Genomic DNA, 23772 nt, shown 5'->3' with positions numbered 1-23772 from the left:
TCATAAATTTTAGATTAAACATGACCCTTTTCGATTCAAGTTAAACCCAAATCAGGAAATTCAATCTAAAACCAAGTATTACCCTGATATGTTCTACTAAGACAAACCCTTTTGAGGTTCTTTCTTAGCTAATATCACTAAATTGGTGGTCAACCGAAATTGTGAATTGAAATAAGTATTATCAAAACAACATGCTATAACAAACATGCAGCAACACACATAATCAATCAATTAACCATCAAGATTGTTTATCACTCAACCACAAGTAAATTTAGTTCATAAATTGTGATAAAACAAACAACAAAATAGTTTCACTCATCAAACAAGTCATCATAACAAGAAATATAGTTGAAATCCGCTTGATTTTCTTCTTGAATCCTTTATTGCCGACCTCAATTCTCTCTCTCGATCTTTGTTTTCTCTTGCATTGTTTCTCTATTCTTTTTCTCTAATGATGACTTTCACTCTTTTCGTTGTAATGTGCTCATTTTATAAGTCGCAATTAGGGTTACCAGAAATGTATGGCAGTGAATCTCTTATTTTTGAAACTTTAGATTGCAATCTTCTATTCAATGCGCAAAATCTCATTTATCATTGCTCCAGTCATTGTTGCAGCAATAGTGCTCTAGCATCTTCATTATTCTAGACTTGCTTTAATTCAATTGCATCTAAGTTCTTTTGTAACTTTGTATGCCCGCTGCTGGCATGTTCCATCCATGAAATTTGAACTTCTTGGTCATCTACAATTATGCACGTAATCAGAGCACACAATAATCTAAAAACACATGAATTTTATTAAAATTAAACTTAAATGACTACTCATACAAAATGTGACTAAAATGCAACAAAAACATATTATTTACTTTGTAAGTAATGTTGATTTAAGCATAAAAGTATCATGATAATTCTCATTTCATAGAGTTATTAGCAGGTTTAGAGGCTTTTAATTTTTTACCAACTTAAGCAATTTTAAACAAGAAAAGAAAAGAATGAATGGATTTTTTTTTTAAAATTACTGCTTTGCCTTCTTTTTGCCTTCCTTACTTTTGATCTAGCTTACTCAAGATGTCTTTTGGTAGGCTTTAGTGGACATTTCTATGATCTCTAACTTATAAAAAATGTGAGTAGAGAAACAACAAAACTCATTTAGGCATTTTATCAGATACTTGGTAGACACAACATTAATATCGTGATTATATAATTATCCTCCTAGTGAATTACCCAAAACTTTCACAATCAAGATAACTGAACTAAGGTGGCTTAAGCAAAAAGGACAAAGATATATTCTCAAGCATAAACGCCAAACAAGTAATGAAGATAAGCATGTGATCCCAAAAATTGGATGCCAAGTGTATGATTAATTAAACAAAAATGATAAGCACATGATCTCATAAGTTCTGATGCCATGCGTAGTACTACATTTAAACCTTATGCTCACAATTACAAGGCATGCAGTAAATGAAAATTTGATTCTAAATTTTCATGCCATAATGGACGTGAATTACAACTTAAACAAATTGAACTTATGATCTAGTCATGCATGGTCATGAAAGAATATTTCCTATATTTAAATTGAATTTATGATCACAATTACCAAAATTGTACAATCAAATAAATTGATTTTCATAATTTCATATTATGAGCCGTGAAATTTTTTGGATGAAGTCAAGAATCAAGTTCACATCAAGATAGTATGTAAATTAAAATGAAAACCGACATCAGTGACTTGCCAATTGAAGAAGTAATTTTTTTCAATACCTGGATTTGGTCATTGGCCTATGGGTAGTGTTTAATCGATAATTACTCCCATCAATTTAATCTGCTAATCACTTTTGATTTGGCCAGATTCAAATTGGTAGAGACAAAAAATTGGCTTCTCGTACTGATTCCCACAGATGGCGCCAAATGTTGACGTTGAAATTTGGACTAGTCGGTTACTGACTAGATAAGCGCACCGAAAGTTTTTCCAGTAATAACTCTCCAACACTCAAGTCAGTTTATGGGTTTATGGGAAAAACAAAATATGTAATTTATAGTTTTTATGAATAAAATAATCTTAAGTAAATGTAATGGAAGAATCAAAATTGAGAAAGAAAGTTCCCTCCCCTTTTTAGTGTGATTTTCTTTGTGTTTTTAGAGGAGATCTGTGGTGGTTATTTTGACTGAGTCCTACTTCCTGGTGACTTGGTCCGATGTCACGTCAAACCCATCTACTTGAGGTCACCAGAATTGCCACTTGGTCGAGATAGCCTGGTCGAGATAGCCTGCTCAAGGTCACAAGATTTACCTCCTGGTCAAGGTAGCTGCTCATGGTCACCAGAATTACTTCTTGGTTGAGGTGGTCTGCTCATGGTCTCAAGACTTACCGCCTGGTCAAGGTAGTCTGTTCATAATCTCAAAATTACTATCTGTTCGAGGTGGTCTGCTCAAGGTCATCAAAATTACCACTTGATCGAGGTGGTTTGCACAAGGCACCAGAATTTTCTCTTGATAGCCTATCAACTATTTGTTCTCTTTTGCTTTAAGGAGATCGTGGTCACCCTGTTTTATTCCCTAAACAATTGGTAATTGCAAACGATTCAATGTTTTAGAGTTAAAATAGAAATGAATTATTTTTATTCTAGTTTTGGTGTTGGAGGTTAGATTTGGAATGCAATAAAAGAATCCAGGAAGAATGTATGTTGGCTTTGATTAGTTTCTCGTAAAGGGAAAATGAGTATTGGGAGTGGTAGTTTAGCTAAATTACTTAGAAATTGGTATTTCATTTGTGGTTTTGCAAGCCAAAATTGCAAAAAGTTGTAGCAATAGTCAAAAGGATAGAGTTCTGTCCACCTCAATTTTAATGGAGAGTAAAAGTTAATGTCATATTCCGTTCACCCAGATCTTTTTTCACAAATTTTGCTGTCTTTTTTCAAGATCTTGAGTTGAAAGGTGTGGTGGATCAAGTTTAGTTATGATTCTGGTTACGTATGGGGATTTGTTTTTGTTTTTTTTTATATTCATTTCATAGGTTCTATTAACTTATTTGTGTTTTAATTGCCAATGTGTATTTATTTTGTAGTTTATGTACCTGTGGCAAGTATGAAATTGTGGAGCCTTCTTTGGTTTATGATTGAAGAACTACTGCCCACTTGACGGAAGAGTAAAGACAAGTGTGAATATAAATAAGCAGTTCTTTTCAATTTATTTAAGTTTCTTTTTCTAATTGATTGAAATAATTAGAATTAGATGACGGTTAGTGGAACTTGACTCAGTAATGTTATTGAACTATTTTTTTTTAGTGTTATCTAATTATTATGTTTTTACATGTCTTTCTTTCCACTTGTTTCATTTGTTGCTGGAAAGTGAAAATTGTGGCCATATGGAAGATAAACATGATGAACAAATGAACATAGTAGATGATTATGATTCATCTGGCGGTATTATCTTGATAGATTGGATGGTCCATTTTGTGACTTTATAGATAGCAGTATTATCAAGGTAATTATAAATCGATTTAAATTTATTCAATTTTTTTCAAAGCGATCCAATTGGTCTTACACTGGCTCCACCAGTGTGCTTACCTACACTGTCTTAAACCCAACTTTAAATGTCCAGTAGTGCTCTCTAGCTCTCTTCACTTTGCAAAGCTCGTACTCTCTCTTCTACTTCTTCACTCCTAATCAGTGAAGCTCTTAATCGCCCAAGTCAGCTGATTTTTTAGGCAATCTTTTTTAAAAATTTCTACATAGGTTTTGTGATTTTATTACTTTTTTTATTGCTACTGAAAAGCTATGTGCAAATGAAGTTGTTTCATGGGAATGTGTTATTTTTGAGTTCCTAGGAAGATTGAAACTGAACCTAGCTGAGTTTTGATTTATTGGTGATTTCTTTATTTAATGGATTTTTATCCAGTTGTGCATGGTATTTGGTTGAATGCGTATTTGAATTTTGGTTTGCAAATGTTGATAATCTTTTTTAGTTGACATAGAAACTTTTATTACTAAAATGATATTCTCACTCCAAATATATTTGAGAGCTAAATTTCTTTTTTTTGTAATAATAACTTAATTTCTTCTCTGTAGATTGCTAGTGCTAGTGAATGTTCATATTTGAAGATTTGATGAGAAATTTTTTGATGTGGTAGATTGCGGGAATTGTGTAAGTTGCTAGTGGTGGATGCGTTTGTTGATTGTGACGGAGTCTTCATTTTGGAGAATTGTCAAACTAGATATATTGATGACTAAATTAGATTCTTATCTTAGATTGTCAAAGATGCTTGTATGGTATAGAAAAAAAATTTGTGCCAAACTTTTGTATATGATACAATATATAATTTTAATTTATAATATAATTAAAGTAGAATACCTTTTAAATTGTAATTTTTTTTCTTTTTAATAATGTAGAGGATTACAATTCTTTTAAGAGAAATTATCCACCACTCACCCGTTTTTTCCAACGTTTTCAAAAATACACAATTCTTTTTTTTTTTTTTTGGCTGGAATCCACCTGAAGTTATATTTCTTTTCACTCGTCCACTTCCGTTTGGAGACCGTTAAGAGAACTAACGGAATATTGTATAAATGACTTTTTTACCCTCAAATGTAAAAGATAAATTATCCACCGACCACCTATTTTTTTTGTATTGTTTCAAAAATACACAATTCTTAATTTTTTTTTGCTCAATTCCACTTGAAGTTATATTGTTTTGCACTTGTCCACCATTGTATCGTTGTGAAATGACAATTTTACCCTTATGATGTCAACAAAGTTCTAACAGTATTATAATGAGAGTGGACCAACGAAAAAAATATTAATTTCAGGTGGAGCACTGCAAAAAAAGAAAAAAAAATTTGTGTATTTTTTAAAAACGGTGAAAAAACGGGTGGACAGTAGATAATTTCCCTTCTTTTAAAGAACAATCATCAATGATATATACAAGAGACTGTTCTATATTAGAATGGTCATTAAAGATGGAACTAGATATATATAAAATGATTGTTCTTATAAAGAATGATCATCAAAGATAGACCATATATATATATATATAGAACGGTCATCAAATGTGGATATAAGATAACGGTTTTGAATAAAAATCACCATTAAATGTACCATCCATGTGAGTATTTTAGCTGGTTTGATAATGATTTTACTAAAAAGCGGTCATTAAAAGTCAATAAAGATTAAAAATGAACCCATTTTTTATTACAATGCCTAAGATGATGATTTTACCCCCCCCCCCCCCCCCTTTGTTTGTTTATAGCTGTCGTTATTTAATAATTTTGCAGTAATAATAAAGTAGGTTCATAAGGGTACTTATAAGTCATTTTGTTGTCTTGCAGTACTAACAAGTTAATAAAATTTAGTCCTCCCTATGGCAAGATAAAATATATTGAAGTGAAAAATGATGAGTTTTATAATGAACCCCATTGCCAAAATATTGTCCGATGGTGTGCTTTAACTATAAAGCACTTTTTCATGGAGGTTCACATGTATGAGTTTAGAATTGCGTCGATTCCTATAAGACAAGCATCTGTAGAGCACTCATGATTTCCAACAAGGCATAAGGCTGTTAAAGTATCAAAATGTAAAACATAAAACTATGAAGAGTTTAATGTGATCAATTAGTTCTCGCAAAAGGGCCATTAGTTTATAGAAATTTTATATTTCATAAGTTCCTATGAGACATAATTAGTTGTTCAATGGTTAGTTTATAACCCGAAAAGCACCAATACATATGCATTAAATTCTATTTAAATTTTGGTGATAAACTAAATTCCTGTGTGTTTTGAAATATGTGAAAGTATTGTTGTATGTCATGGGTATTTTATAACACTAAATCCTATACAATCAAATTTGAATTAAATTTAAAGGTGTTCAAATTTAATTTAAACAACGATAAATTTAGTTAAAGGAGGGAGTTGTAGTTGTGAAAATAACGCTAAAAGAAGTTGAAGTAGTTAAAAGAGAGTTAATTGGTTAAAAAGGTAATTTATTAATTGTACCCTGTAGAATACAGTCATATCGATTTTACTCTATTTCTTTCATTTCCAAATACCGCCGAATAAAGTATCTTATAATTTTTTGTTGTTTAAAATCATTGTATTGAGTGTGTACTTTTATAACAATTATAGTCAATGTATCCAAATGACTATCTGTCAAAAACATATTTACGCTAAAATATTATTTTGACAGATAGAAATAATCTCAAAAATAGTGCACAACACGCCTTGACTTTTACTTAGTTTATTTACAGCCATACTTTACTTCCTACAGCATCTTATTTATTTTTAATTTTATCAACAATTACCAGACTGAGATGATCAAAAGTTACTATTTGATGGAGAATGGAACTGAAAAAAGCTAGTTTGACAAGGTTCCAGTTAATGTTTTAGTTGCAAGAATTTACACAGAATTTTCTAGGTAGTTTGGAATATTTTAGGGAAATTATCATTCGTATACCTTAAATTTGCGCTTTTATAAAAAATGCTACAACACTTTAAGGGTGTATCAATCGTCCACCTTAAATTGACAAAAGTTATCTGCCGACCACTAAACCGTTAGCTGCCGTTTGAAAGTTAACGGAACTATAGTGAATTGACGATTTTACCCCTGAAAATTATCACTTGTATACCATTAAAATATCTTATTATCACTTATATATCCTTAAATTATCGTTTGTATCATATGAAAAGACCAGATGACCCCTCCGACGTCATCAAATTTAAACGGTAACTAACGGTTTGGTGGACGGCAGATACATTTTGTGAACTTAAGTGGACGATTGATATATCTTGAAAGTGTTATAGTAAATTTAATAACGGAGTAAACTAAGGGTATACGATTGATAATTTCCCAATATTTTAACTATATATAAGCCACGCAAAAGTTTACTTTATTCTTATTATTTTATTCGTTCTTGTATCGTTCTTATATTTTCCTCATGAACGAAGAGGGGAAAAAAAGTATGAAAAATCCAAATTCTGCGATTACCCTCCTCCCCCCCCCCCCCCCCCCCCCCCCCCCCCAGTTTTCTTCTTGTCTTTAGTCATGTAAAAAAGGAAGAGTCAAAGTTATGGTAAGGAGAAAATGCAAGAAGATACACTATGGAGAATCAAGCCATGGTTATTTGTCAAACTTTCTATGATGCCGTGATTAAAATCACGATATCAATATCGTAATTAAACATGAATTGAGTAAATAAAATTTAATACATGTCAAACAAAATAAAAATGATGTAAATAGAACATAAGATATATAAATGTAAGATAAAATAATTAAATTAACATAATAGTGGTATATTGGTGTATTTTTTGTAAACAAATAAAAATTTACAAATATAAAATAAAAATTTATTATAATAATAATTACCTTTTATATCGACTACTTTTGTTTCAAATTGAATAATGATAATTTTGGGGGCGATGATGTATGTGAAATTTTATTAAGGATAAAATTCATTCTCAAAATTAGATTTTGAATTTTTTTTTCATGTTTTCTAAAATTATCTATAAGATAAGGTGATTTTATGTTCTTTTAAACCCCTCAATAGCAACCTCAGATGATCTTTAAGTACAAGTAAGAAGTAAAATTTGACAATAAAAGAAGTATGTATAAAATTGAAAATTATATCCAGTTTTATTGATATATCATATATATATATATATATATATATATATATATAGAGAGAGAGAGAGAGAGAGAGAGAGAGAGAAATGTTATAGTCCGGAATTTTAAAGTGTGGGAAAGCTTTAAAACCGCATGGTTTTAAAGGCTTAAAACTGTAAGCCTTTAAAGCCGTGCGGTTTTAAAACTTTTCCGGACTTTCCCGCACTTTAAAATCCCTGACTAGAAAACTACTATGTGTATATATATATATATGTTTGGCTTGATCTACATTAAGAAAAATAATTTTGCGTAATTAACATGTGTAATTATAAACAAATACTATGAGAGAACATGAAAAAAGAAAAAAAGTTTATAGATGTCCTAGGATGAATATAGAGTTTACGGTTAAATCAATGCAATAAACTTTATTCCAATTGTTTTCATCTCAATATTGTTACTTTCAATTAATCAATGTTTTTTTTTCTTTGTTTACTTAAATTAAATAAATAAATTTTCTCTAATTGAAATATATTATTGATTTATAAGTTTTATATTATTTTTACAAGTGTTTATTTGTTTGCAATTTTAAATCACCAATTTATCGCTCCTATATTAATTTACTTATTTCACCTTCCATTTACTAGTCTTATATGTAATTTTATAAAAAATTGTGTTTATCGCGGCATTGATGCCGTAATTCTAATCATGCTATCTTAGAATTTCCCTTATTGACTTTAATTTTTAAATAATAAAAATCACAATTATGGTAATATATAATAATATTGACAATAATAACTAAGGGCATTTAAGTAATCCCTTGTGTTTTATTGAAAATTTATCAATTGTCCTTTCCTTGCCCCGCCCACCCCCTCGGCACCTCCCTGTGGTTAAGTTAATGACCTCAGGCATGAACAGCTCCTATAGTGTGACATGCGGTTGTACAAGGCTCGAGAATGAACAAGAAGATGTCATGCTCTCAAATTCACATCTATATTCCCTTGAGGTTAAGTTAATGACTACGGGCATGTTAAGCTCAATTGGATTAACATAAATATAATAATAATAATTATTATCATCTTTAGGAAAAAGCTTTTCGACAAACATTTGGTTATTCTACAACAATATTTTCAACAAACCTTTTTACCAAGTCATGCTTTCAAATTCACATCTATATTTTGTCTTAGATGGGACTTTTTTTATAAAATTATTCTAATCATATCCTTTTGTCCTGGCATCCAAACATGGCTAAAGGTATTAGATAAGGGAGCCTTAAGCTTGATTTGACTATTGTTTGTTATTTTCCCCATTATTTGTTAATTGTTAATAAGATAATAACAATTCTCATGTCCTAGAATTTTTTCCTTGTAGATGGAAGCAAAATTATCCAGTAATACTAGAGGAGTTAATATCTCTACAACTTCAACAACTCAAAGTACAACAAATAGTGCTATTAATACACATACAAGCAAAGGAAACCATGGGAACGTGTCAAAATATGGGAACATTCCAAAAAAAATTGAGAATGGTGCAAAATGTAAGTGTAATTACTGTCCTAAAATGTCTGTGTATCACTCTAGATTTATTGGGACCCGTACTTTATGGAATCACTTGTTAGTATGCACAATCTGTGCTGATAGGAAAGTTGATTTTAGAAAAAAAAACCTTAGCATTTGAGGATAAGACAATTGGTGGTAGCAGTAATCTTATGCCAATGTCTTGTAGCAACAAGGACCTTAGAAAAGCATGCGTTGAGATGATAATTATTGATGAATTACCCTTTAGTTTTGTTGAGAAAGAAGGGTTTTAGAAACTTATGAGTAAAGCTTGTCCAAAAGTTGATTGTTTTTCTAGGAGAACTACTGCTAGAGATGTGTATCAATTGTACTTAGATGAGAAAAATAATTTAAAAAAAGTGTTTGCCTCTAATAAATATAGGGTTTGTATAACAATTGATTGTTGGACTTAAATACAAAATTTGAATTACATGGTTATTACAGCCAATTTTATTGATGATTAGTGGCAACTTCATAAAATGATTATAAACTTTTTCCGGATTGGTGATCATAGAGGAGACATAATTAAAAAATTGATTGAATCTTGCTTGCTTGAATGGGGTATTTGTAAAGAGTTTACAATTACTGTTGATAACGCAAGTTCGAATGATTTGGCTATTTCTTATTTAAAAAAGAAGCTGAATAATTGGGGTGGGCTTGTGTTGAATGGTGATTATCTTCATGTTAGATGTTGCACACATATTATAAATTTTATTGTGACTGAGGGGTTGAAAGAGATTAATAATTATGTTTCTAGCATTCGTAATGTTGTGAAATATGTAAGATCATCACCGTCTAAATTAATAAGATTTAGAAAATGTTTTGAGCATGAAAAGCTTGATTCTAAACATATTGTTGTCATGGATGTTCCTACTAGGTGGAATTCCACCTATTTGATGTTAGAGAGTGCTCTTGTATATCAAAAAGCTTTTGAATGATTGGAGGATGATGATAGATTTTATTTATCTTATGATGGATTTTATTTATCATATTTTGAAGACAAAAAGGTTGGAAAAAAAGGGTTGGGCCACATGAACTTCAAGATTGGGTGAATGTAAGTGTGTTGAACAGTTTTCTGAAATTTTTTTATGAAATTAAAAAACAAATTAGTGCTTCTTTTTCTATTTTCATGAGATGCATTCTATTGAGTCAAATTTAAAAGGATTGATACTGAGTGATGATTCTTATTTGAGTCCGATGGCTAAGAAGATAAAAGAGAAATATGACAAATATTAGGGAACTTAACTCTAAATAAGTTGTTAATTGTTGCTATTGTGCTTGATCCGCATTATAAATTGAGTTTTGTGAAATTTTGTTTTGAAGAGTCATATGATGAAAATATTGTGTGTGAGCTCATAAAAGTGATTAAAGACCTATTGTCTTCTTTGTATGACTTTTACACAAATAATAACCCTAGATGTGATAGTGGTAGCCAAAACCAATCCTCTAATGCTGTCATTTTTCCATCGAAGTTGGAGAAAAGAAATGATATTGTTGATTATAGATTAGCCAAGGTAGCAACGGTTTCAAAATGGAAAAAGAAACAACTAGAGGAGGATCGTGCAGAGTTGAAAAATGAAGTGGACAAATATTTATTAGATGATTGTGAAAATTGCTTGATGATTCATTTGATTTGTTAAAATAGTGGAAGGTAAATGGTGAGAAGTATAAAGTTTGTCTAATGTAACCAAAAACAATCTTACAATCCCAATATCTACAATTGCTTCTGAGTCTGCAATTAGTACAGGAGAGTGCATTCTTGATCCATTTTGAGCGTCTTTGAGTCCCAAAATGGTAGAGAGCTTGATATGTGAGCAAATGAAATTTGCTTCATTCTTCTCATATTGCTATAGAAGAGGATACACCTTCTGTTGAAGATATGCCATTTTATAAATCAATCATGTCAGGTAAATATTTGTATTGTGATTTTCATTTTTATTCTATTTATTGTTTTCCTTGTATTTATTTTTCATAACATATATGCCTAATAATTTTATTTTTATTGTTTTGTAGATTCAAGATTGGCATTAGATTTTGATACCATTAATTTGGACTGATTTGGATTTTGATTATCAGACTTTGAAATGTTGGATTTGTTACAAGAATTTTAATATTTGTGCTTTTTTAGTTTTTCCAATTAATTTATTTACTTTTGTTCAATATTAAATTAGATTATAAAAATGGGTTTTTTCAAAAGCCTAACCCAACCCGTAGATTGGGTTGGGTTGAATTTTTTCAACTTGTTCCATGTGCGGGTTGAGTTGGGTTGTATATCAACCCGACCTATACCCACCCCTACATGAATCTAAGAAATATTGAGAAATCTTGATCTCTTTCAATTCAAAATTCTAGGATTTAAATTGATGTCCTTTCATTGATTCCTCCTAAATTGCATTGATTTATCCTAAAGATTTCATTTCAATTGAAATTTGGTTATTCACCATGTACGAGGATCCCCGCTAAGCATCCATGGCTGAATGGTTAAAGCGCCCAACTCATAATTGGCGAATTCGTAGGTTCAATTCCTACTGGATGCACGCCAATGGGACCCTCCAATAAGTCTATTGGAATTGGCTCTGTATCAATGGAATCTCATCATCTATACATAACGAATTGGTGTGGTATATTCATATCATAATATATGAACAATAAGAACTAGCATTCTTATTGAGACTTGAACTCATAGCAATGAAAATATATTTATGGATGGAATCAAATATGTAGTATTTATAAACAAAAGTATTCAGTTATTGTAGAAAAATCAAGATACTTCCAATGTCAAATCGGGATCAACTAGGACAAAAATAAAGCATTGGATCAAACTCTTCAATGGTGTCAAGGTAATAGTTATGAATAGTCATCAACTTCGCTGAAAGAATAAGATAATGGAACATAGTATGGCACATATACAGATGTCTATTCATTACGCTTCAGCCAAGTTATTCTATTCTGCATCTTGGAAAGAAAAGAACTTAAATTAAAATACTTAATAGCATGGCGATACATTTATATAAAACTTCTACTTTGAGCATACACAATAGAGCCTTAGACAGTTTAGTGAAATCGAATCCATGAGATAATATTATGTATGGACAACAAAGTTGTGGTAAAGGTCGTAATGCCAAGGAATTATTACCACAGGGCGTAGAGGGGAGGTCATAAGTTGATCTTTTGTCATTTTTTTTTTTGGGCTTAAAGGGGCGCGGAAAGACATAAGAACTCTTGAATGGAAATGGAAAAGAGATGTAACTCCAGTTCCTTCGGAAATGGTAAGATCTTTGGCGCAAGAAGGAGGGGTTGATCCGTATCATCTTGACTTGGTTCTGATTTCTCTATTTTTTTAAGAATATCATTTCTCTACTCGTACTAAATAGAGCCGATTCATGGAAAACTTGTTCGACTTTTATTGGGAAAATTGTACAATTTTGTGAAAGCATGTGCTATGGTTCAAATCTATAGTTCATCATATTTCTAAGAGCGGTTAACAAATGAATCCATTTTTTCCCATTAATTTCATACCCATAATAGTGTGAAAGGAAGGTTTGGCTCCAACTTTAAGTTGTTTGAGAATACCGACGTTGAGTTTCTTGTCTAGGATTAGTCAGCCTTACTTCTTGGTGGGGCCAAGAAAAGGATATAATTTAGCAGTAGAATGTTACCTTGACATAGTGGAACTATTTATGTTGAAACTTTTTTTTTTTGGCATCATTTGACTTCATGAGATTTTCTTAAACTTAATTTTGTGTCTTGGCTTGATAAGATCTTATTTATTTTTTTAATTATATATTTTCTTGAACTTAATTTCTTTAATGCTTTAGCTTTTGATTTTTAAGGATTTTCTACCCATATTATAATTTCAATTAATTGTACTAATTTATCTATAAAATAAATTATATCAAGAATTAAGGTTCTTTTTTCAATTCGTATAAAATTTTTGCCATATTATTTTATTTGTATTATTATTATTATTTAATTATACTATTGTCGACATCATCATCATGCACCATAATATTTTGTGAGTTAGAAAGCTAAAAACTACTTAAAATATTTTTCTTTATTTGATAGCAATATCCATTACATTAGCAAATTTTATGATATATTTGATCAAACTTACTTTTGTAGATATCTATGCTAATTTATCATTTAACTAATGACAATCATGTTTTTTAAGTATAGATTCTCAAATATATTTACACACGTATATCGGTATATGTGTGCAACACACACACACACACACACATATATGAATATGTATATATACATATTCATGCACATACATACATATGTGTGTGTGTGTAATTTTCAATTTACAAATTAACGTATTCAATTTTTTGATGACTCCACAAAAATTTATCTTAATAGTGAAAATCATTTTTAAACGCTTATAACAATTAATATGGTAAGTGTAGTTAGTAATAATAGAATATAACATGATGGGCTTTGTAGATAGAGATATAAGATGGGAAATTGACGAAAATGACCATAATATTTTTGTTTTTTTTTAAATTTAATCCCTCAAAAATTTTCTTATCATAACTAGCTAAATACTAATATTTTGGACGAAATTGCCCTAATCACTTTCATCAATTGGAGAGCATCTTAAAGGTTAGTCTATATTCTTACACAAATATGAATTTTTAATGTATTAAGTCTAGGTTTTAAATTCAAAATTGATGTAGATTTTATTGTAAATGTTGTGATTTTTCATTAACAAAGTCATTTAATTTGTTGAAGTAGTTAGATTTGGGTTGAGAAGTCAAAAAATCATTAAAAACGATAAAAACTCGGGTTAAAAATGAAACCTAGATTATGTGTGACAAGTTGAATTATGTGCAACAAGCTGGGCAAAAGGCGCCTGTCATGCATGAATACCAATTTATTTTTGTGTGACAGGCACCTGTTTCCAAACCTGTCGCATAAGATTAGAGTATGTGTGACAGGTACATTTTAGAGGTCATAACTTAGGCTACATGTGTTCAGTTTTAGTGTATAACATATCGTTTCGAAGCTTGCAATGAGATTAATCAAACCACACCTTTTTTGTTGGTTTTTCAATGGTCAAACTAAAAATTTACCTCAATTTAAATGCGACAGGCACATGTTGCACATAAAGTTGCATGTCGCACATACTCTCCGTTTGTGCGACATCTATGTAAAATGTGTCGCATATTCACTTTATCATGTTTGTTAGTGTGTAACCACATTTATTTTATTTTTTAATATTTTTTAGATTTAATGGATTCAGTTGTACTTTAATTGTGTTACAACGATTGGTGGGAGATGTTGGCGGATGAGCGTATGGAGTACTTGAAGGGCAATAATACAGTTTTTTTGATTCGGAAAGATTGTACGTTTGATCAATTTCTGGCCAGCATTCATGAGGTTTTATAGATAAATAGTAATGAATACAATATCATGATGAATATAATTTTGAGATCTAGTAACACAATCTACCGTATATGTTCACTACCCACGGACATATTTAATGACGAAGAGGTCAAGATTGTATTACACATGGCCTCGGATGTGATCAATTATAGATGCATCCCTATATTTGTTACTGCATCTCCTCGAGTTCGGAACTGAGATGTTGAGCCATTTGTAAAAATGAAAACTTCTTTTAGAGCAAATGTCTCTGCCCCTAACATTGAAGAAGAGGTGTTATCACAGATAATGTCGTTGCAACAACGTTACTCTTCACTCCATGACAGCAACAACACTATTAATGACAATGGCATTATGCCAGCGGATGTTGAAAAAGAGGTGTTACCATTAACAACATCGTTAGACCAACGTTACTTTCCATTCCACAACAATGATTTCCGCAACAATGATAATCCAATTGATTACTGTTGGTGATTTTCTAACTCAATTGCTATTGATGCCAATGTGCAAGTGTACACAACAAGTAATAAAGTGATGATTATTCAAGATCGTCTCCACATGGACGGATGTTACTAGAAATGTTACAGCAATCACAATAGTGCAATCTACCTTTATTTCAAGATGAACCTAGTTAAAGTTGAGTACTATTGAAATTAACAATTGTAAGAAAATAAAGCAAATAATTGCAGTAATGAAATATATTAGATAAGTTGCGTAAAAGAATCTAATGAGAATAAGGTTGCCGAATGATCAAACTCTCTTTATAGGTTGACTGCTTTTCATCAAATTAACACCAGTTGCTACAGCAATTCCTGCAGCACTAGGCAGAATTATTTTGCGTCCTCAGCTGTCGCTTGTTGGATTTCTCATACCTTTAAGTACCCTAACAATGACCAGTTGCTATTTTACCTAAGGTATGGCATTATGAACATCTACTCTCTCTACCCTACAAGGTGAATTTCTATGTCTAGTTCTTCACAAATCTTAACTTCAAGTATGGCCCTTTTGGACTCTAGAAAAACTTAATCCAGGAAACTTAAATTAAGATCAATTATTATTCTAATAATATCCATTAAGACAAGCCCTTTTGTGGCTCTATCTTAACTTGAACCATTAAATAGGTGGTCAACCGAAATAACGGTTATAATAATAGCTATTAGAGTAACGTGCTACAATAATCGTACAACAACTCATAAGAACAGTAAAAAATCCATTTAGATTGTTTGTCACTCAACTACAATAAAGTTTAGTTCATACTTTAGTTCATATTATTCTAATAATATCCATTAAGAGAAGCCCTTTTGTGGCTCTATCTTAACTTGAACCATTAAATAGGTGGTCAACCGAAATAACGGTTATAATAATAGCTATTAGAGTAACGTGCTACAATAATCGTACAACAACTCATAAGAACAGTAAAAAATCCATTTAGATTGTTTGTCACTCAACTATAATAAAGTTTAGTTCATACTTTGAGAAATAAAAAAATAACAAAATATTGGTCATGAAATACATCGGTTCAATCAAAGAGTAAGGAAGAGAACAAGTAAAGAATGATGAAGATTGAATCCAAGTAATTCTGCTGGATTCTTCACTGGTACAGACTCGGTTCCTTTGAATTCTGATTTTTTTTCCTTTTCCTCTTGGTTTTTCCAATGTTAATTCACCTGCCGCCTTTTTATGTGATGCACACCCTTTTTATAACTGAAAACTAGGGTAAACAAAAGCCTAGGGCACGCATGAGTCAGATTAGGAATCTGCAGATCGCAATTCTGCAGATATCCCGCGCTAAGTTTTCTCTATCGTTGTTCCAGGATTACTCCAGCAATGGTTGCTCCAACAACAACTACAACACTGCACTGCTCCAGATTTTGTTTCAATTCTTTTGTGGCCGGATTCTTCCTCCTTTTAGCCAGCCTATTGCATCTACATTTCTTCCATGAATTACAAGCTTATGGAAACCTACAATTATGCACACTATTTAAGCACGAATTACTTTAAATCAAGCAAAACTTATTAAGACTAAACTAAAATGAATGTTTATGCAAAATGTAACCAAAATGCAATAAAAACACATCATTTACTCTCTAAGTAATCTTGATTTAAGTCTAGAGTTCCCATAATAACTCTCATTTCATAGAGTTATCACACTTCCAAACTTAAATCGTTACTTGTCCTCAAGTAATGACAACACACTAACACTTCATGCAACAAGTAACTTAGCTCTGTCATCAAATTTGTAAGAATTCTTCCACCCTCAGATCATTCTCTTAATCACGCAAGATAGCCTTAGTAGTTTAGTTCTCGACTTAGGCCTTATTCTGCCCAAAGTGTGGGTGTGCCACTTTGATCAAATTCCAGAGGTGCCACAACATTACACAAACATTGCATATACTTTAGAGGCAGAACACAAATATATTCATATATGGGGGAGCAGAAATCACAACTATATTCAAACCGTGCTACAACAAACATAAATAAATTTTTTTCTTTTCACTGAAACCCTTTAAAGCAACATTGAGCATTCATGTGAATGCCTATCACTTGTAATGACGACACCCAATTACTTACTCAAGGTACATGTCAGAGTTGTTGCAGCAACACATCCAGGATGTTATAATTAGGTCTTACTTTTGGACGCTTTTGACTTAAGGCTAAACATAAGACTCGTGAACAGACCAGGTTATTCAGTATCCTAGGCAGCAAACCTCTTTATTTTTCATTCCTTCATCACTATTTTTTTTTCATTTTATATATAATTGCTGCAGTGCTGCTCATAGCTCTTGTTGCCTTTAGACTCAAGTCTACATATTGGGTGCATACTCAACCCTAGTTACTCAGCAAATTAAACCATTGGAGCAAAATTTATTTAAGCACAGTTCAACAAAAATTTTCCCCTAAACTAGAGATATTTTCTACTCCTTCTGGTTTACTTGGCTCTGCTATAACATTCTCATAGAACTTAACCAAAGTCTAAGTGTCTGGATAAAATTTCAACCTCTATCTATAACTATCTCTACTTGGCATTCTCATAAATACTGAATAATATTCAATTTATCTTCATTAGGTTTTCTAATCCATACACAAATATTAGCTAATAGAGCTTCACACAACACACAACACAAGTATAAACACATGCACTCAGAAATACAACCCCCTCAAACTCGAGAGGTGTTGTGTCATCACAAACGCACAAGATATCACCCCAGAAATTAAACATGCATACACTTAAAAGGACACGCAAAATGAATCAGAAATTTAAAACTAGATGCAAGTAAAGTTTTTCAGAAGAAAGGAAAAAGAAACAAAAATTAAAAAAAATTAAAATAAACTAGCAGGTAGGGGTACTCTCCTAGTGCTGAGGAATTGCTGCAACAAGGTGCAGTGACTTCAACATTTTTTAGATGCACTCTGCAGCCGTTCCTTAGGGGATTCTTGCGGTTAGGCAGCTAGAAACATCTTTTTCTTTTTCGGTAACAGGCTCGTAAAAGGAGTTGTAGTTGGGGCAGCCTGCTTGGTTGAAACAGATCTGGTCCTTTTTGGTTCGGTGTGTTTGCTGCAGCAACGCCTCCAGAAGTGCCCCTTTTTCTTTTGCTAGGTCCTTTAGGGCTAGCACGAATAGGTTTGCTGAGAGTTTGCTGTGGAGGAGCTGGACCTGGGGCTTCGGTTGCATATCCCTAAACTGTGATTGCGACAATGATATCAAGCAGCTGCTTTGTCTCTGTGGGTGTATGAGTGACTCTGGCTGCTGCAGCTTCCAGCTCTGCGTCAATTTGCTCGGTTTCATAAGGAGGGGTGATTATTTTGTTTTGCCCTTCCTAGAAAGGACTGGAATGAGAGGCTCCTATATAGGTTCATCTTCCTCTTCCTGTATGATGTGCTTTTTTCTGAGCTTGAAAGAGGTCCTGATTGGGGGTTCCTCGAGTTCTTCCTTAGGCTCTTCCTCTGCCTCTGTTGGGGAACTATTGGTTGCGGACTTAACATCCTCTTCTTTTGGCTGGCTTGACTGGTCATCATCATCTGATTCGGCCTCTGCTTGTGATTTTACGGCAGCTTCCTCTTCTGGTTCATCTGTGTCAGTAGCTGCTTCACTGACTCTATAGTGGGAGTACCAAAATTATATTGCTGGAGTAATGAATCAAGGAAATCTTGGTGGTTACGTTTCATATATACAGTAAATTGGTGTAGGTGGTTTTCCAAGTACTGCAAATATCTCCAAAACTGATTGTTTTCCCTATGCTGAGCTTCAGCATATTGAGTGATGCTGGTGCTCAGTACTTGGATTCTCTGTTCGAACCTAATAACTCTTCTTGCCCCGGTTACAGCAGCTAGTTCAGATGGGGCTCCAGTAACTTCACCAGTAATTTTTTCGATAGTGCGTGCAGTGAGGGCACCATCATTCTTGACATGCTCATCTTTTGCATCAATGCGAACTCCTGATACTACACAGATGTTGGCGATGAGTGAAGGAAAAGTAAGGCAGCTGTTTTGTGGTTTATCATGGCACAGTCCCGAATTTCTTTTTCAATAATGTTTCCCATATCTATGGGTAACCCTCTAACAATAACATACAGCAGTACTAACATTTCTTGTGAAACAACAGTGGTGTGGGTGGTTGGCATAAGTCTAGATTTTAGAAATTTCACCCAAACTTTAGCAATGGGTGTCAAATCTATCCTATTAATCACACACCCTTCTTCATTAGCCCAAGATGCACCATTTACGGTAAGTATTGTGAAAATTTTGTTCCATCTTTGTGGGGTTCATTTGTCAAGCAATTTGGTTAAGCCGAAGCCCATGAGCGTGCATGTATTTAATTTAGGAAACATGCAGATCGTGATTTAATTGCTGACCCATGCCTATATTTTCTCCAGCGTTGCTCCCAGATTGCTGCAGTACTAGTTGCTCTAACCTCAGCAACAGCACTTGTATTATTTATGATTGTGCTTTCTTTCTTTTGTGACCATCTTATTTCCTCCTCTTTCTCATCTACTGTCTCCGTATTCTTTCATGAATTTAAAACCTACAAATTAAAACCTGTTTTTAGCACAAATTACTATGATTCAAGCAAAACTTGTTAAAACTCAACTAAAATGATTGTTTATGCAAAAGGTCACCAAAATGTAATCAAAACACATTATTCGCTCTCTAAATGGCATTTATTCAAGTCTAGAATTTATGTAATAACTCTCATTTCCTAGAGTTATCAGGTACGATCCACTGTGATTTGCCCAGCAAACCATTGATTGAATTCATCAAATACCCTTGGACCCTCCAATTCTTTAAGTGGGTTTATATCCACACTCGTTCTTTAGTCGATGCCATGGTCTATTATTTCAAGTGTAGGTACAGGCTTAATGTTCCTTACTCTCTTAAAAGGAGAAATCATATAAGGATTATTAAAAGTGTACGAAGGCCGGTAGGGACATCCAAACTTACTTATGCCTGGTGGCGACTCCGTGAAGATTTAGATGGTATCACCACTTAGATCCCTGTAGAAATATTACAATGACAGGGGAGTGTGATTGTTGTGCCACTAACATCAGTACATATTCCATAGTCATCCGAGGCCCGTCAATTAGCCAAGATAAACATATTAAACTCATGTCGGATTAAAAGGTAAAGATAATCAATCGGGGAATGATCATATGACCACTTGGATATACCATTATTATATGAACCGATGAACCCTATCACAATATTTCTAAACTCATTTAGTTCTGACTTCAATTCAGAAATAGAACAATCAATCTTGTCGATCCGTTAGATGATATAATCATAACGAAACTTTTTCGACTATTATCAGGACACAAAAATATAACGAGACAGTGTTAAAATCGTCTATTAATTTATATTTGAGCAATAGAAATGATCATTAATAAAAATATAACCTCGTAAACATGTGTGTCGTCAAAATCATATAAGTGGCCGTCCTTGTCAACTACAGCATGCTCATCATCAACTGGGTTGTTGTGCTCTTGTGCTTCGTTCATGATGTCATGATGTTCTGCTACCTCTTTTCAAACGGTTGATGTTGCACAAAGTACATAAAAAATGAGTAAATAATTGGCAAAATTATCGAGCTTCGATAATGTTTTAAACTATGTATATAATGTGCTCAATGTCACCTACATTATGAACCCATCTAGGGATATTTGGCATGTCATCCTCCACAGACTTCTAATAATTTTGCACTTTCTCGTTTACATCGAGATGAACATTCCCTTGCCGTATATTTTACCAAATTTTATGTTGCAATAACCTTTTACTACTTAGTAATTTTGCTAGTTGTCTTATATATATTGGTGATGTGTTGTCAATGTGCAAGTGTACACAAGTAATAAATGATAAATATCAAGATCGTCTCCATAGGAATTGATGTTATAAGATCTATTACAGCAATCTTAATAGTGCATTTTAGTAAACTAAATAAAACTAAATAGATGATGAGATTAAGATCTAATGAAATTAACAATGCAATAAACATGATGCAATAAAGAGAATCTAAAGTCAAATACAAAGATATACTCAATGGCAAAAGAGTAGTTGGGTTGTAAACTCACTTACTAGTTATTGACTATCTTTCAATTAACACACAATTGCTACAGTATCTGCTACAGCATTGGACAGAATCTTTAATGCATCCTCAGTTGTCGCATTTTGGATATCTTATATCTATATGCAATCTAACAGTGACTAGTTATTAAACTAACATTAGACATAGCATTATATGTTTTAGACTATTGCCCCTACAAGGTGAATCCCTGTCTAGTTCTTCACTAATCTTAGATTAAGAATAGCCCTATTTAAATCTAGATTAACTAAACTTGGGAAACCTAATCTAAAACTGTATATTATTTTAATTTGTTCCACTAAGTCAGACATTTTTTAGGCTCCTTCTTAGATAGTATCCACTAAATGGGTAGTCAACCGAAATAGGAAATTGCAATAAATAAAATTAAAACAAAATGCTATAGCATGTCCTGGGCAACATACACATGTAAGTAAAAAAACCATTAAGCTTATTCAAAACCCAACTAAATAAAGGTTTAGCTCATGATGAGCTTTAAACAGTAAAAACACAAGTGTTTGCCATTAAATATAAAATCAGAGAGAGAATAGAACAAGCAAATAAAAGATCCACAGAGTCACACTTTTGTTTTCTTCCTTTATCTCTCCTTTTTCTCCACGAAAAATGCCTCTGTTGCAGCTCTAAAATATCTCTTTTTATTCTCTTTACATATGTTAATTATCCTCCTTTATTTCCTTAAAATGTGCTTTTTATATCTTGGGATTAGAGAAACCAAAAAGCTTGAGGGCACTTGTCTTTTCTTGGCATCCTAGGACCGCATTCTTTTTTGTGTTGTCTGCCACTGTTTTGTTTGCACATGACAAGGGCGACTGCAGTAGACTTTGTCTGGTAGCACGTGACAGCTTGGACAGTTTTTTTTCTGTATTTGATCCTGGATTGCTGCAACATTTGCTACAGCATTCTCTCTGGTTCATACTTGTTTTTGCTAATATGTATATAAGTCTTTTGTCGTTTTCTGTAGGTGTTTTGCTACAGCGATGCAGTCCTTCTTCTACAGCATCCTTTAACAGGGCATGAGCTCTTGAGTCACTTATAATAATACACTTCATCAGAGTACAAAATAATTTTAAACATATCAAATTGTTATAACTAAACTTAAATAAATACTTATGCAAAATGTAACTAGTAAAAGGGATAAAAATTCATCATTTACTTTTTAAGTAATATTAATTTAAGCTTACAAATGACATGATAACTTTCATTTCATAGAGTTATCACATATAATACTTACAATATGATTGTGGTCATTGAAAAATGAATGCACCACATCATAAGTTAGTTTCAAAGAACCAAATGCCTTTCACCTTAAGATGTGGGGAATCTGCTTGTTTGCTTTCACGGCCCAGTGTAATTGTATCCTTTCGATCATTTTGAAAAGCCAAGCCTATAAGAAGCAAAGTTAAAAAATCATAAAAAAATAATTTCGTGACTTATTCATAAGTACAAAACTTCTGAACTTTTATTTTATTTTTTACCAACCTCTTAACATGAATATTTATTTAACATTGATTTTGATGATAACAAACTTGATTAAGATTGATTAATCTTTTAAAAGCTCAAATTATTTTTCATGTTTTTTAATAAATCATTATCTTTATAATATAAAAAAAAGTTTTAAATTTATTATTGTGCTTGATTAAGGCAATAGATTTAAATTGTTGTGTGGTTTGTTTTTATAAGTTTTAAAATCTCAATTCATTGTCCTCTTGGGTTGCTTAGATAGTATTTCAATTGGTATCAGAGCAAGATTCTGTTATTAGGACTTAACCGTCTAGAGTAACAGATCCATGGCAACCCAAAACGACTCTACCTTTAGGGAAGGACAATCCACAACTAGACCACTATTCTTTTATGGTAATAACTACCGATATTGGAAAACTAGGATGAGAATCTATTTGCAAGCCCTAGATTACGAAATTTGGGAAGTTGTTTGTGATGGTCCATTCATGCCTTTGACTAAAAATGAAGTAGGAGATGATATTCCAAAACCTTCAAGTCAATAGAGTGAGTTAGAAAAGGAAAAGATGTATTTAAACTCCAAGGCTATGAATGCTCTGTTTTATGCTCATGATAAGAAAGAATTTCATAGAGTATCTAGTTGTGAGAGTGCTCAAGAAACATGGAATAAACTTGAGGTTGTCTATGAGGGGACAAATCAAGTTAAAGAGTAAAAAATCAGTAAGTACACTCGCCAATACGAATTTTCCTAGATGAAACAAACTTAAAGTGTGTATTCTATGTATACATGATTTACGAACATAGTGAACACTCTAGGGCCCTAGGAAAGAATTTCTCGAATAGCGAGAAATTGAAGAAAACCATTAAGTCACTTCCAAAAGAATGAAGACTTAAAAGGACTACTATTGAGGAAGCCAAAGATTTAAATACCTTACCTATTGATGATTTAATTGGTTCTCTCATTTTAAATGAAGAAGACTTGACAATAGAATAAGGGCATGAGGAGAAGAAGAAAAGTATTACTCTCAAAGCTTCAAAACATGGGAGTGATGAAGAAAGTGAGCTGGATGATGAGGAAATGGCTATGCTGACTAGGAGATTCAGAAAATTCTACAAGAAAATTAATGAGCGAAGAAAGTTCAGAAACTTCAAAAACCAAAAAGAGAAGAATGAACCAATCACTTGCTATGAATGCAA

At 32.4% G+C, this 23772-nt stretch overlaps 1 non-coding gene across 1 annotated transcript; it reads left to right on the top strand.

Annotated features, from left to right (window-relative positions):
- Window positions 1-11603: 11603 nt before the first annotated feature.
- On the top strand, window positions 11604-11677 carry TRNAM-CAU (transfer RNA methionine (anticodon CAU)). Its single transcript has one exon. It is a non-coding gene; the product is annotated as a tRNA-Met (tRNA).
- Window positions 11678-23772: the final 12095 nt, after the last annotated feature.

Source organism: Citrus sinensis, chromosome 2 (assembly GCF_022201045.2).
Source record: "Citrus sinensis cultivar Valencia sweet orange chromosome 2, DVS_A1.0, whole genome shotgun sequence".
Lineage (NCBI taxonomy): Eukaryota > Viridiplantae > Streptophyta > Magnoliopsida > Sapindales > Rutaceae > Citrus > Citrus sinensis.
This window is presented reverse-complemented; position numbering and strand designations above follow the sequence as displayed.